The following is a 14,274-nucleotide window of genomic DNA, read 5'->3' on the forward strand; positions in this document are numbered from 1 at the left end:
AGGAGTACCACTCACAGGCCACCTGGCAGGAAGAGATAAGCCCCCAGCCCCCGACATCCAGGACGCCCCAAACCTGCCAATGTGTGTAGCTATACCTTATTACCTCATCATGTGAAATAGCCAATCATATGTGAACATGTCTATGTGCCTCGTTTGAATCCACCAATCCCCGTAACTATGCATCTGCTTCTGTACGCCCGCTTCTGCTTCCCCAATCCCTATAAAAGCCCCATGCTGGAGCTGCTGAGTGCGCAAGTCCTCCGAAGAGACTGTGTGCCCGCAGGTACCTGTGTTTTCCAATAAACCCTCTTGCTGATTGCATCCGAGTGGACTCGGCTCGGTCATTGGGCGCTTGGGACTCCTCCTGAGGGAAAGGTCCTCTCTGGGGGTCTTTCATTATGGGGGCTCGCCCGGGGTTTGGAGACCCTCCGCCCAGAGATCACCGACCACCCACCGGGAGGTAAGCCGGCCGGCGTTTGTCTTGTCTGTTGTGTCTTGTCCTGTGAACGATCGATCAATAGGCTCAGATCTGGGGACTATCTGGGCGGGCCAGAGAAGGAGCTGACGAGCTCGAACTTCTCCCCCGCAGCCCTGGAAGACGTTCCAAGGGTGGTTGGAGGAGAGGGAGATCCGGATCCGTGGCACCTCCGTCCGTTTTCGGAGGGATCCGCACCCTTGATGACTCCGTCTGAATTTTATTGGAGTAGAGGATCCAAGACCCTCGCTGACTCCGTCTGAATTTTTGGTTTCAGTTTGGTACCGAAGCTGCGCGGCGCGTCTGCTTGTTACTTGTTTGACTGTTGGAATTGTTTGTCTTCTTTGTGACCTGACTGTGGTTTTCTGGACGTGTTGTGTCTGTTAGTGTCTTTTTGACTTTTGTTTCGTGTTTGAATTTGGACTGACGACTGTGTTTAAAATCTTGGACCGACGACTGTGTTTGAAATCATGAAACTGTTTGCTTTGTTCGTCGAAGAGTTTTACTTGGTCCCCTTAACGCTTAGTGAGTAAGAAACTTAATTTTGTAGACCCCGCTCTAGTGGCAGTGTGTTGGTTGATAGCCAAAGTTAATTTTTAAAACATAGTGTTTTGGGGGTTGGGGATTTAGCTCAGTGGTAGAGCTCTTGCCTAGCAAGCGCAAGGCCCTGGGTTCGGTCCCCAGCTCTGAAAAAAGGAAAGAAAAACAAAACAAAAACATATAGTGTTTTATCTGTGCTTATGCTCGCAGCCAGCTGTGATGAACTGGGAAAGATTTAAATTTTCCTTGGGAGTAAGGAATCTTAAAGGCGGAGTTTCAGCCGGTATGGCACTTAGTGCATAGCTGCCTAAAAGATCAGAAATGCTGTTAACAGGCTATAAAAAAAGGACAGGCTGTGTTAGAAATGCTACAGGAAGAATGATCTAAAAAGGCTGAGAGCTAAGTGGGGCTATAAGGAAAACAAGAACAGGAAAGGAATTTCTGACATTTGCTCACAGTAGGAGAGCGCTCATTTAGAGAAGTTCTTTAAGGAAGCCTGCCTTATCTGCTGTCCTTATTCCAAGGGAGGAGTCAGTCTCCAACATTAAATTACTTTTCTCACTGATCATCATTAACATGGAGAGTGCCTTTGGTCCTATCCCCACAGCAGCCAGTTCCTGCCCCTATGGTTAAAATGCCCCAGGTTGGGGGACAAAAAGAGCCCCTAAAATAGTTTCAAAGAATCTACAACTGTGAAGAACTTTGTTTTGCCAGTCAGGATTAATGTTTTCTTTTCCATGGGCCTATAGCCCACTGAGACAGTTTGGTAAAGGGCTGTTACTAAAGTCCTGAAAGCCCCAGGTGAACTGGTTACAATTCTTTTGTCAGCTGCTTAGTATCTAGCACCCAGGTTCTAACCATCTCTCCATCCTTTTGTTATTAGTTGTTACTAGAAGCCCAGTGTCATTTGGAGGCTGGTTCTCTTGAGAGGCAAAGCCACCAAGCTGACACTGAAGGGAGGTAGGTACTCCTTAAGGGAAAATCTAAGCCCAGAGAGACAGCCGGTAACAGCTAGGCTGCCTCTCTGCTCGCCTTTCTGTTTCATAGACAAAGCTTGTGCTTATATTTACAGTGGCCTTTTTGTCCAAAAAAAAAGGCCTCCTGGTTTAGCTGTGTGACTAAATGCTATTTGTCCTCTTCAGTGGACCTCTCTCCTCTAGATTCCCTTCTTGTTTTCTCACCATCCCACGTGAGATGCTTGTTAGTAACTGTTACAGATCTTCTTTACCACTGAGGAAAGACAGAATCCTGCTAGAGGCCAGAAAGAATGTTCCAGACATGGATGGAAGGCTCCTGACTGTTGACTTCAATGCCCCTGAAGGTAGGGAGTGCTCCAGGTCTGCCCCCAGGCTCCGAGGGTGGGTCTCCTAGGGGCTGGAAAATGCCCCACTAATCTGGCTAAGATAAGGAAAGGATATGAAGAGAAAGTTACAGAAACTTGAAGGGTAAAGCTAAGTCACTGAGAGAGTTATTGTAAGTTGCAGAGAAAATAAGTTGATGCGTGGTTCAGGGTCTGTGCAGAAAAGTGGACAGCACCTAATAGCTGTAGAAGAAGATGCAGAGAGACTGAAAAAAAAAAGAAAGAAAGAAAGAAAGAAAGAAAGACAGGAAGAAAGAGGATAAAAAGAGCAGGAAGCTAGGGAAGAAAAGAGACAAAAAGAAGAGGAAATTAGAGAGCTAAAGAGAGATAAAAGACAAGAGAGGAACATATACTGGCCACAGTAGTTAGGGAACTTAGGAAGATAGTACCTGGCAACAGAAGAGAATTCCTGGCTAAAGATCAGTGTGCCTAATACGAAGAAAAAGGACATTGGGTCAGGGACTGCCCCAGAAAGAACAAGAGGGGACACTGGAGAGCCTCTTGGTGCTGGCTATGCACAGAGATAGAAGGGAAGCCCGCCCAGTTGTTTTGTGGATACAGGGACCCAATGCTCTGTGCTCCTATGCTCCAGTGGGCCAGTATCCAAAGACCTTGGGTACAGGGGCCTGCTGGCAACAAACAATACTTATGGACTGCCCGAAGAACAGTGGACCTTGGCGTGGGCCGGGTAACCCACTAGTTCATAGTCATCCCTGACTGCCCCCATCCCTTGCTCATGAGAAAATTGCTCCCCAAAATGGCTTGCGTGGGCTGAAATGGCTGGGTGAGGCCATGTGTATGCATATCTACAGACTGTGTATGCGGAGCTTAAGACCTGTCTCAGTGCACCAGTACCTGATGCTGGGAGATGAATGGCTTAGCGCTGTTCTACTTGGAACATATCACTCCTGCCAGCCGGGCACTAACAATTATCACCCAATCCAGGACTTAAACTGTGATAGACTGGCTGATGTTTGCCTTTGAATAGAGTGTCCCAAAAGATGGGACCACTGGTCAGCTGCCATGGACTAGATTCTCCACCTGTTGGGGGCAATCTGGTCACCTTGCTGCCCAATCCGACCTGGAGCCACCACAGCACGAGTGTCAAGCACTGGCAGAAGCCCATGGGTGGAGGAAAGACCTCTGCGACTGGCTGATTGACCCCTGCTGAAAGCCGAGGCTACCTTGTCCACAGACGGGAACAGTTCTCTTCATGAAGGTCAGAGATAAGTGGGTGCTGCCATGGTGGACAACACAATGTCATCTAGGATGGCTGAACCTCAACCCCCCAGTACATCAGTGCCGCAGATGCCTTTGCCATCTCTTGGATGCCCTGATGAAGCCAACAACTGTGAGTACTATTCATTGCTCAGGATATCAGGAGGGAAGAGATTCAGTGACATGGGGCAATAACGAAGCAGATCAAGTGGCTCGAAAAATGGTTATGCAGGAGCCCATCCTGGTTGCAGGCCTGCAAGAGACAGCCACTGAGAACTAGGATTGGACTAAGGGATGGCCTCACTTAGAAAAGGCCCAAATTGCTTAAAAGATAAAGGACAATGGCACACTTGAGGGGAAAGCTATACTCCCCAGAGAACAAAGAAAAGACTCACTTTGCCAAATACAGAAATGGACTCATTTAGGAGATAAAAAGTTTGTCCAAGTAGTTAAGTGTATGTAATAGACTTTAAGATTTTAGCCAGAGAGGCAGTAGAAAGTATAAGGTATGTCAATAAGTGAATGCTTAGCAAGCAAACAGGGCAAAGAGACCTAGAGAGTTTGGTGAAAAGTCGAAGTGAACTTCACTGAGATAAAACCAGAAAAATATAATCACAAGTATCTCCTAGTGCTTGTAGATACTTTTTCAGGAATAGATAGAAGCTTTCCTCACCAAACGAGAGACGGCCTCTGCAATCATCAAGAAGATACTGGAAGAAATCTTCCTCTTGGAATGCCCAAGGTAATCTGGTCAGACAACGGCCCTACTTTCGTTGCCAAGGTAAGCCAGGGTGTGGCCAAGTATTTAGAGGTCGATTGGAAATTACATTGTATTTACAGACCTCAAAGTTCAGGACAGGTAGGGTAAATAAATAGAACTCTAAAAGAGACCCTGACCAAATTAACCATGGAGACTGGCGCAGACTGGGTGACACTCCTTCCCTCTTGCTCTCTTCAGAGCAAGAAATACCCCTTCCAGATTCAGCCTTACCCCCTTTGAGATCTTATATGGGGCCTCAGCCCCACTGACTGTATTAGATGATGTTACTGAACCAACATGTCATAGTGCCATAGTAATAATGATTTGTGTGCCAGGCTAAAAGACCTACAGGTGATACAGAAAGAAATCTGCTCAGAGCTGGCAGCAGCCTATGCCCTGGGGACCCCTGAGACATCTCACCAGTTCCAGGTCGGAGACTCGGCTACATACGATGGCACCGAACCCAGATACTCACTGGAAAGGACCGTACCTGGTTCTGCTGACCACCCTGACAGCCATCAACTCTCAACCCTCACCAGCCGTGTACTAGCTGTTGGGGCTGAGAGCTGGGACCTAGAGGGAAACTCAGATCTTCAAAAAGCTCCCTAGACTTAATTTCATGTTTGCCCCGGGTTTTATCAAGATAGGTGTGGGGATAGGCTTGATTTCTATTACAAATGATGTAACATTGCATATGTTAGTACTCCTAACACTTCTTGGGACTGTGCCTCAGGGATCACAATCTGTATAAGTTTAGAAGTTCTAAAAGCTAGTCATGACCTTGGTGTGTAGGTTTAGATAGTGTCCAGATTGGAATCCTGATGCTAAAGACTTAGTAAGAAAAAAAAAAAAGAGTTGAGAATTACTTAAGGCTATCTAGGTGCTGCAAGGGCAGCACAAGGACATCTGCCATTGCCCTGCAATGCAAGGTTTATAGAGAATTCAGAACTGCCATTGACTCAGATATAAAAAGAGTGAAAGACTTTTTAGCTGACCTCCAAGAATACCTAACCTCCCTCTCAGAGGTAGTCCTTCAGAATAGGAGAAGATTAGACCTGATATTCCTTAAAGAAGGAACCTGTGTGCTACACTGAAAGAATGTTGTTTCTATGCAGACCATACAGGATTAGTGAGAGATAACATGGCTAAGCTCCGAGAACGCTTGGCCCAGAGACAGAAGCTGTTTGATTCCCAACAAGGCTGGTTCGAGGGGTGGTTTAACCGATCCCCTTGGTTTGCTACCCTGGTGTCCACCTTGATGGGACCCTTAATCATCCTCCTCCTAATCTTCCTCTTTGGCCCCTGCATTCTAAACAGATTGATGCAGTTCATAAAGAACAGACTCTCAGTCATTCAGACGCTTGTTCTCACCCAACAATACCAGAGGGTAAGACAACAGGAAGAGATTCCTTAGAATTCGATTTGAGTAAAGGATTTTACTCAAGTCTAAAAGAAAATGGGGGAAAATGAAAGACCCACCCCATGAGTCTTAACTCAGAGTTGCAACAGGCTTGACCGAGCCCAGGCACGCCCAGATACCTAGGGCCGAGTCACCGTGAAAACTAACAGACCATAAAAGGAAAGGAATGCAGAACAGACCAGGAGTACCACTCACAGGCCACCTGGCAGGAAGAGATAAGCCCCCAGCCCCCGACATCCAGGACGCCCCAAACCTGCCAATGTGTGTAGCTATACCTTATTACCTCATCATGTGAAATAGCCAATCATATGTGAACATGTCTATGTGCCTCGTTTGAATCCACCAATCCCCGTAACTATGCATCTGCTTCTGTACGCCCGCTTCTGCTTCCCCAATCCCTATAAAAGCCCCATGCTGGAGCTGCTGAGTGCGCAAGTCCTCCGAAGAGACTGTGTGCCCGCAGGTACCTGTGTTTTCCAATAAACCCTCTTGCTGATTGCATCCGAGTGGACTCGGCTCGGTCATTGGGCGCTTGGGACTCCTCCTGAGGGAAAGGTCCTCTCTGGGGGTCTTTCAGAGAGAATGAACAGAAACCTAAAGGAGACCTTACCTAGATTGACCTTGGAGACTGGTGCTGACTGAGTGGTGCTCCTTCCTCTGGCCCTGTTCTGAGCCCGGAATACCCCCTACCATTTTAACCTGACCCCTTTTGAGATCCTGTTTGGCACCCCAACTCCCTTGGTGACCATTGCATCCACGATGGAGTTATCCCAACTCACTGATAGGAACCTCTTTATGAGGCTCCGAGCCTTTCAGTCAATACAATATGAAGTTTGGCCCAAACTTTCTGCCTTTTTTTTTTTTTAAGATTTATTTACTATATAAGTACACTGTAGCTATCTTCAGAGACACCAGAAGAGGGCATTAGATCTCATTACAGATGGTTGTGAGCCACCATGTGGTTGCTGGGATTTGAACTCAGAACCTCTGGAAGAGCAGTCAGTTCTCTTAACCACTGAGCCATCTCTCCAGCCCCCAAACTTTCTGCCTTATATGCTCCAGGAATGCTAGAGACCCCTCACCTTTTCCAGACTGGTGACTGGGTCTATGTCCAGAGGCATCAGGCACAGTCTCTGGAATCCTGGTAGAAGAGACCCTTCCTGTTACTGTTAACCACTCCCACAGTCCTTAAGGTGGACAATATTGTGGCCCTGGTGCATGTGTCCCATGTGAAACCTGCAGACACCCCACTTCCCGGGGACTCCTGTTGCCCCCATGTGCCAGTCTGTCAAACCTGGACTGTGATTTCCATTGGAACTGAAGATGCGGTCGCCTCCCTGATGGCCTCTAAACCCCTCAACACCTGGTGGCCTGACCTCACTTTTGACCTGTGTCAGCGAATGGCAGGACTTGACTTGTGGGACATCCCCATCCATGACAGTGCTGGTGGAAGCAAACTGCCCATATGGGGAGAGAGAGGGCTCTGGGCTGGGGATGGTGGTGTGATAAGATGTGCATTCCCTGTATAGAGGTGTCACTTGCAGGAGATCCCCTACTTACATTTACCCTCAATGGAAGAAACCAGGCAGAAGTTCACTGATGTGGGGGTCCACACCAGTTTTATCTCACTGCGTGGGGATGTGAGCCTACAGGAGACACCTACTGGAACCCCTCCTCCTCTTGGAACTTGATCATGGTAAAACAATTACACTACTGAGGGGCTCTACCAGGGGAAACATGGGTATTGAGATAATTTCTGTGCAAATCCTACCTATAACCCAATACTCAGGTTCACTCAGAAAGGCAAAGAACCAACGAGATGGCTAAAGAGAAAAACTTGGGGACTCAGGTTGTACAAATTGTGATACGATGGCCAAGGTGAGAGAAGGGCTGGGCAAATGGAAGAGAGAGAACAGTCAGGGCTGGTTCAAAGCTTGGTTTAACTCATCCCCTTGGCTAACCATCCTCATATCCACCTTGTTAAGACCCCTAATTGTTCTCTTATTGACCTTTAGACCCTGCATATTGAACAAGTTTATAGCCTTCATAAAAGAGGAAATAGGTACAGTACAGCTGATGGTCCTTTGTCAACAATATAAGACTCTGAGGACAGGACCTGAAGAATATGAATTAGTCACCAGACAGCCCCCCAACCCCCAGCATAGCTCCAAGATTGCAGCCTGTACAAAAAAAACGGGGGATGAAGGGACCCTAGTTCTTTTTTTTTCCCCCGGAGCTGGGGACCAAACCCAGGGCCTTGCGCATGCTAGGCAAGCGCTCTACCACTGAGCTAAATCAACAACTTTTTTTTTTGGGGGGGACCCTAGTTCTTACTAAACTGTAAGAGCTATTAAGAGGCTTGGCCTGGTAGAAAATAGTTAGGTTATGGGGACCTTAGGGGCTTTTGCCAGCTTTACACACACAGCCTCAGGTCAAGATTAGGCCACGTATCAGCTTCCCGCCTCAGGTCATCAGGGCTAGGCTAATTCCATTCTCCACCCACAGTTCTCTGGAGAAGCAGGGACATTCTTAAATATCGGAAGAATGTACTGACATAGTCACCTGACCCTCTGGTGCCAGATAGAGTTCAAACGCATGTCATATGCTTGCTAGCCAATAGATTCAAAAGTCAATATGCTTAGCCAATAAGTTTAAACTGTAACCTTGCTGATGTAACCTGTACCCCTAAAAAGTATAAAAACTGCTTGTTATAGCCATTCTGGGTCACCTTCTAGTCACTCGCCACAAGGGACTGATTGAAGGTTGACCCCAACGCGCTGGAAAATAAGCCTCTTGTGTTTGCATCGAACTCCGTTCTCATGTCTCACTGTGGGGGTAGGGGTCTCCTGGTAGTTAAGACTCACTTCGAGCCTTACACCTCTAGCCTCTGAAGCTTTTTCTTGATAGCTCTACTAGCCTGGTCTATAAAAGCCATAGTCACAGTAGCTTTGTGCTCCTCGCTGCTGGGGTCATAGGGTGTATATTAGCAGAATGCCTCCATGAGCTGCTCTAGAAAGGCAGCAGGTGACTCATCTGATCCCTGTCTAACCTCATGTGCCTTGGTCAAATTTGTGGGCTGTTGGGCCCTACCTTGGTTTTTCCCTCCCCCCTCGCTGAGCCTCTTAGCCTGCTATAGCAAGAAATTGTTTACACCCTTGGGAGCTGCTCTGGGAGCTGCTCTTAGCCCCTGATTTGGGGCTGGGATTTTCCATGGCACCCTTCCTCCCCACTGAGCCTTCCTGCTTGTTGTTGTTAAGAAGTTGTTTATGCCCCTGATTGGGCTGGAACTTTCACCACATAGACTTTTCCTGTTTTCCTAGTTGGAGATTTTCACCTGCCTTGTTGTTTTCCAAGGCTTTTGCCTTGGGTATATAAGGAGATCTCAGTTAAGCCTTGGGGGCACTCGCTGAAAATGGATGACCTGTGTACTTGATATATTTCAATCCCGCAGACCTACGCCCGATATTCACACACTGTCGGTGCAGGTGCGGACAGTGGGCCATTGGGTAGCTGCCTTGAGACCTGCCAACAGAGATCTAATAGTAGACCTTGAGGTGTTCCTTACCTTTTACTTATCCTACAAATCAGTATCCCAGGACACCAGCCCCTAGATTCTTAGAAGTCAATAAGCATGCACTTTCTTTTAACACTGCAAAAGAATTTAGAGATTTGCCTATCTCTGTTAAACACAGAAGATAAGATAGGTGGGTGAGACCCTGTCCTGCAATTACCATTTCTACCACACCTGGGCCTGGACTCACTGTGTCCCAGGGTGATCCTGAACTCAGGAATCTGTCTGCCTTTGTAAGCATAAATAAACAACTTGGCTGGGTAGGGGTCTTCTGTGATCACCACTCCCTAAATCTCTTTATCTCCTTCCTTTGTATCTTTCTGACAAGTGGCTCACAGGATAGCTGCTTTTGCTTCTAGCCCTTCATAGAATTCATATTGCATCCTTACTTTTTGAGAAATTATATATTTTTGAATCCATGAGTTTAGAGTTCTTTTCCGCAGCCTTAAGGGCTGTCCTGAAGGTCCCAGCATTTACCATTTTGCTGAACATCAGCTACACCTTTACATCCTGGACCCCTGTTGTCTCTGATTATTATGGAATCATTAACATTCCTTGGAGAAAAGTGAAAACGAACAAACAAGCCTTACACTCACAGAAGCCATCAACATTCATGGAGACCCATGCCTATAGGTCCTGTCCCAGGAACAGGACCCATGTCATTCTTTCCCCACCAAGGCCATGCCTCACGCAGTCCACACTCCTTTGGTTTCTCCAGCTGGTAGAACCATCGTGGAACCTTTAAGGGGTGGGGCATAGCTACAGGAAATAGGCTGCTGAGGAGGTGGGCCTTGAAAGTCATAGGCTGGCTCCATTTCCAACCTAGGCTCTCTGCTTTGTTGTCTACCAAGATGTAATAAACTTCAGTTAAAGTTCCCGTAGCAAGGACTGCAGCCCCAGCCACCTACCCTCTTCACTGAGGTGTTCTCTACCCTCTCAAACCAACCCGACATAAATCCTTCCTCTCTTAAATTGCCTCTTAGGCATTTTGTCATAGTGATGAGAAAACTAATACAGTGTGAACCCAGGCTCGTATTTCCTTGTTCAAGAGTGTGCTTGTGTGGTGTTTTGAATGAAAATGGCCCCCAGAGACTCATAGGACATGGCATTACTTGAAAGGATTAGGACCAGTAATGTTGAAAGAAGTGTATCACTGGAAGCTCACTCTCTCTTCCTGCTGCTGCTGATGCAGATGTAGAACTCTTGGCTCCTTCTGCAGCACCATGTCTGCCTGGTGCCATGCTTCCCACCATATTAATAATGGACTAAAGTTTTGAACTCATAAGCCAGCCCCAATTAAATGTTTTCTTTACAAGAGTTGCCATGGAGCTGGAGAGATGGCTCAGCAGTTAAGAGCACTGACTGCTCTTCCAGAGGTCCTGAGTTCAATTCCCAGAAGCCACGTGGTGGCTCACAACCATCTGTAATGGGATCTGATGCCCTCTTTTGGTGTGTCTGAAAATGAGTGTACTTGTATAATAATATAAATAAATCTTAAAAAAGAGTTGCCAAGGTCAAGATGTCTCTTCACAGCATTCGAAACCCTAACGAATCCATAGAGCACTATTGTATAAATTGTAAAATGCACAGATATTATGAATACAATTGGATTTTTTAAAACAACTTTACACACCAATGTAACCAACACCCTAATAAGTGCATAGGAAATTCCCTAGCCAATAAATGCTGAAAATTGTTCATCACCCTTAGCCATCAAGGCAATGCAAATCAAAACTACACGCAGTGTCTTGGGGCTATAGCTTCATGATAAAAGGCCTGCCTGACATGCATAAAGCCTTGAGTTCAAGCCCAGCACCATTAATTATCAATTATAAAAAGCTACACTGAGATTTCATGTCGTTTCTGTTAGAACAGCAATCATTATGAAAACAAACAACATATGTTATCAAGGGTTTGTGGGAGAAGCAGCCATGATCTACTGTTGGTGACTTCTCAAAAGAGAAGCAATAGAGTTACTGTACACACTGGTTTCGTGTGTCAACTTGACACAAGCTTGAGTCACCCCAGGAGTCTCACTTGAGGAAATGCCTCCACAAGATCCAGCTGTAAGGCATTTTCTCAATTAGTGACCAACAGAGGAGGGCCCAGCCCACTGTGGGTGGTATCATCCCCTGTGCTGTTAATCCTGAGTTCTGTAAGAAAGCAGACCGAGCAAGCCATGTGAAGCAACCAGTAAGCAGCGCCCCCCCCCCCCCCAATCCCCTCAGTATCAGGTCCTCTCTCCAGGTTCCAGCCCTGCTTGAGTTCCAGTCCTGATTTCCTCCAGTGATGGATTATGATCTGAAAGTATAAGCCGAATAAACCTCCCCCCAACTTGATTTTTGTTATGGTATTTTTGTTATGCTATGCTGTGGCAATCGAAACCCTAACTAAGACACTTACCACAGGCTCCGGCTATGTCATACCCAAAGGAATAAAAGTTAGCCTACAATAGAAATATCTGCACTCTAGTGTTTGCTACAATGCTAGTCATGATAAACAAGTTATATCAGCCTGTGTGCTGAATGAGTAAATGGATAAAGTAATATCACATTATTCTTATTGAAAGACCCCAGCTTAGCAGCAGTAACACCATTTTGCAAGGCTGTACTTAAGATGACTGGTTCAGAGAAAGGTTAGAACACTGAGTACACAGCGGCTGCCAAGCAGGATGTGTTTGGTTGAAGGCCTGGCAACAGGACGACTGTGGTTGAGCACCTGACAATGAGAAAAGCCCCGGGAGAGGTCCCACACCCTGGTGGGGGGCCGAGTCAGCCGTTATGTTCCAAGAAGGTAGCTAAGAAACTTGCCCCCGGGCTGAACCCTTGGGGGGCCGAGTCAGTCGTTATGTTTCAGGAAGGTAGCTAGGAAACTTGCCCCCGGGCTGAACCCTTGCTACATTAGAATCCACCAATTATATCCCTGTAACCATGCATCTGCTTCTGTATGCTTGCTTCTGCTCCCCAGAATCCTATAAAAAGCCCATCCTTGGTTCCGTGGGGCGCGCCAGTCCCCCGAGTGACTGAAGCGCCCGCAGGTGCCTGTGCCTGTGTATCCCGACAATAAACCAAATCCTCTTGCTGATTGCATCCTGTGGTGTCTCGGTCTGGTCTTTGGAGTTGGAGGGTCTCCATCCCGAGGGAAAGTTCTCCTTGAGAGCTTTTCATTATGATACCAATGCTTGGGTGGGTAAGGCAGAGGTTTCCACGAGATTGAGGTCAGTCTGGGTTCTATAGTTCTAGGCTACTTTGACTGCAGAGTGAGACTTAGTCTTAAAACAAACGTACAAAACAAAACAATAACAACAATCACTTGATTTGTGGTTTTATTGCTGTGATAATACACCATGACAATGAGCAACTTGGGGAGGAAAGGGTTTATTTCACCTTTACTTCACCTTCTGCTTGTAGGGAATCATCCAGTGGAGTCTGGGCAGGAACCTGGAGGCAGGAACTAATTCAGAAACTGTGGAGGAATGTCCCCACTAACTTGTTTTCCATAGTTTGCTCTCTTTCCTTCCTTCCTTCCTTCCTTCCTTCCTTCCTTCCTTCCTTCCTTCCTTCTGTCTGTCCTTCTTTCCTTCCTCCATCCTTTCTCTCTCTCTCTCTCTCTCTCTCTCTCTCTCTCTCTCTCTCTCTCTCCCTCTCTCCCTCTCTCTCTCTCCTGTTTTTGTTTGTTTGTTTGTTTGTTTTTGTTTTTGTGGTTTTTTGAGACAGGGTTTCTCTGTGTAGTTCTGGCTGTCCTGAAACTTACTTTGTAAACCAGGCTGGCCTTGAACTCAGAGATCTGCCTGCTTCTGCCTTCTTAGTGCTGGGATTAAAGGTGTGCACCACCTCCACCACCCAGCATCAACCTGCTTTCTTGTATACCCCAGGATCCCTTGCATGAGATGGCACAGCTTACAGTGGCAGAGCTCTCCACATCAACCAAGACAACACCCCACAGACTCCCCTACAGGCCAATTCTATGGAAGCATTTTCTCAGTTATGATTCCCTTTTCCCAGATCTTTACCAATCCTACATCTGATAGAGGGCTAATATCCAAAATATACAAAGAGCTCAAGAAGTTAGACTCCAGAGAGCCAAATAACCCTATTAAAAAATGGGATACAGAGCTAAACGAAACATTCTCAGCTGAGGAATATCAAATGGCCAAAAAGCACCTAAAGAAATGTTCAACATCCTTAGTCATCAGGGAAATGCAAATCGAAACAACCCTGAGATTCTACCTCACAACAGTCAGAATGGCTAAGATCAAAAACTCAGGTGACAGCAAATGCTGGCGAGGATGTGGAGAAAGAGGAACACTCCTCCATTGTTGGTGGGGTTGCAAACTGGTACAACCATTCTGGAAATCAGTCTGGAGGTTCCTCAGAAAACTGGACATTGAACTACCTGAGGACCCAGCTATACCTCTCTTGGGCATATACCCAAAAGATGCTCTAACATACAACAAAGACACATGCTCCACTATGTTCATAGCAGCCTTATTTATAATAGCCAGAAGCTAGAAAGAACCCAGGTGCCCTTCAACAGAGGAATGGATTCAAAAACTGTGGTACATCTACACAATGGAATACCACTCAGCTATCGAAAACAATGACTTCATGAAATTCATAGGCAAATGGAATGAACTAGAAAATATCATCCTGTGTGAGGTTACTCAATCACAGAAAAACACTCTTGGTATAGACTCATTGATAAGTAGATATTAGGCAAAAAGCTCAAATTACCCAAGATGCAATCTACAGATCACAGGAAGCTCAAGAAGAAGGATGACCAAAGTGCGGATGCTCCCACTCCTTCTTAAAAGGGGAAAAAATATCTGTAGGAGGGGATATGGAAGCAATGATTAGAGCAGCGACTCAAGGAATGGCCATTCAGAGCCCGACACACATGTGGCCCATATATATACAGCCAACAAAACTAG

General features: G+C 46.5%; 1 long non-coding RNA gene across 1 annotated transcript; it reads left to right on the top strand.

Annotated features, from left to right (window-relative positions):
• Window positions 1-458: 458 nt before the first annotated feature.
• Window positions 459-4,938, top strand: LOC148001675 (uncharacterized). The gene is made up of 2 exons (XR_015635542.1): window positions 459-2,336; window positions 4,689-4,938. It is a non-coding gene; the product is annotated as an uncharacterized LOC148001675 (long non-coding RNA).
• The last annotated feature ends 9,336 nt before the right edge of the window (window positions 4,939-14,274 follow it).

The sequence above is a fragment of the Rattus norvegicus genome, chromosome 13 (assembly GCF_021556685.1).
Source record: "Rattus norvegicus strain SHRSP/BbbUtx chromosome 13, alternate assembly SHRSP_T2T, whole genome shotgun sequence".
Classification (NCBI taxonomy): domain Eukaryota; kingdom Metazoa; phylum Chordata; class Mammalia; order Rodentia; family Muridae; genus Rattus; species Rattus norvegicus.